This window comes from Cebus imitator, unplaced genomic scaffold (assembly GCF_001604975.1).
Source record: "Cebus imitator isolate Cc_AM_T3 unplaced genomic scaffold, Cebus_imitator-1.0 Scaffold260, whole genome shotgun sequence".
Classification (NCBI taxonomy): Eukaryota; Metazoa; Chordata; class Mammalia; order Primates; family Cebidae; genus Cebus; species Cebus imitator.
The window spans coordinates 1,706,491-1,708,539 of record NW_016107575.1 but is presented as its reverse complement, the minus strand read 5'-3'; positions in this window follow the sequence as shown (position 1 = coordinate 1,708,539).

The window sequence follows — 2,049 nt, the reverse complement described above, 5'->3', positions numbered from 1 at the left end:
TTTTTTTTTTTTGTAGAGACAGAGGTCTCCCTATGTTGCCCAGGCTGGTCTAGAACTCTTGGCCTCAAGTGATCCTTCTGCCTCAAAGGGCTGGGATTACAGACATCAGCCAGGGACGCCCACCATTCTATAGCTTTATTTGCTAAATTTGACAACCCTATTCTAATGTCATATAACAACAGCAGTGAAAACAATAGCAAACCCTATCCAGCAGTTATTAAATGAAGTGAATGTCCTTTGAGTTTTGCAGCCATTAACTCCTTTAATGTTTACAAGGAAGGTGTTTTTGTGTATGTTTGTGTGTGGTTTTTTGTTTGTTTTTTTGGCTTTATTTCTACACTTGATCTTAGCCAAAAGACCAAGAAGCGATTTTTGGCTTATTTCTTTTCTTTTCTTTTTTCTTTTTTTTAGAGATGGAGTCTTGCTCTGTTGCCCAGGCTGAAGTGAAATGGTGTGATCTCCGCTCACTAGCTGAGATTACAGGCATGCACCACCACACCACGCTAATTTTTGTATTTTCAGTAGAGACAGGGTTTCACCATGTTGGCCAGGCTGGTCTCGAAGTCCTGACCTCAAGTCAGAACTGACTGAAACCGCCTTTGCCAAATTATGACTGAGACAGTGGAAGAGAGCTAATGTAACTGACTCCATCTTGCTTCTAACCTTCAAGTTGTCCTTGTTCATTCCTGGGTGTAGGCTGAACTAACTTTGGGAGAAACTTAAGTTTATAGAGTTTAAATAAAGACCATAGCAGTCCTTTCCCAAAGCAGACCTCCTTCTTGTTTGGGGACTAGATTGCCTTTATAGGACTATAATATTATAGGACTAATATAATATAACCTATAATGTTATAGGTTATATTATATTAACCTATAACCTATAATGTTATAGGACTAACATTAGCCACAAGATTAGAAATTATGGTTTATATGGACTGTATCCTCATTTCTTGATCTTAGTTAAAAAAAAAAAAAAAAGAAATTATGGTTTAGGAGTCAGGCAGCTGGAGGCTACTAGATTCTGACCCTCCCTAAACTGCTCCTAAGATCAGTGCCCAGCACTTTGAGAGTGGGCGGATTACTTGAGGTCAGGAGTTCAAGACCAACATGGCCAAAATGGCAAAACCGTGTCTCTACTAAAAATACAAAAATTAGTCAGGTGTGGTGGTGGGCATCTGTAATCCCAGCTACTCTGGAGGCTGAGCCCGATAATTGGTTGAACCCGGGGTTAGGGGGGTGGGCGGAGGTTGCTGTGAAGTGAGATCACATCATTGCACTCCAGCCTGGGCAATAGAGGAAGACTCAGTCTCAGTGCTTGAGATATTTTGCAGGCCCTGCACTTGATGGATCAGCTGGCACCACCCAGACCAATAAACTGGCTCATCTGATCTCGTGGCCCCCACCCAGGAACTGATTCAGCACAAGAAGGCAGCTCTGACTCTACATGATTTCATCTCTGACCAATCAGCACTCCTGGCTCACTGGCTTCCCCCCAACCCACCAAGTTATCCTTAAAAACTCCGCTCCCATTATGCTCTGGGAGACTGATTTAGGAAATAATAAAACTCCGGTCTCCCGCACAGCCAGCTCTTCATGAATTACTCTTTCTCTATTGCAATTCCTGTCTCGATGAAGCCGCTCTGTCTAGGTAATGGGCAAGGTGAATTACTTGGGCGGTTACACGACTGGTTTAGCCTCCCAGAGTACTGGGATTACAGGCGTGAGCCATCACACCTGGCCTGCTTTTGGGTTTATTTCATCAACAAGAAAACTGAGGTGGTAACTTGCCCAATGTCACACAGCCACGGTGTGCAAAACAAAAGTGCCCATGTGACTCCTACATAGCTCAGATTTTCTGCACAGTCCTGATTTTAAGTTTTCTGTTATCCTGACGAGTTCCACTGCATACTCCTTGCCAAGCCATGTAACATTTAGTTCTAATAAATATGATCACCATACTCAGAAAATGACTAGTTTCATGCAAAGTTGTGAAGGAGATACCCACTACCACCTCTGTTAATCCTCCTTTCTCTTTTTTTTTTTTTTTTTT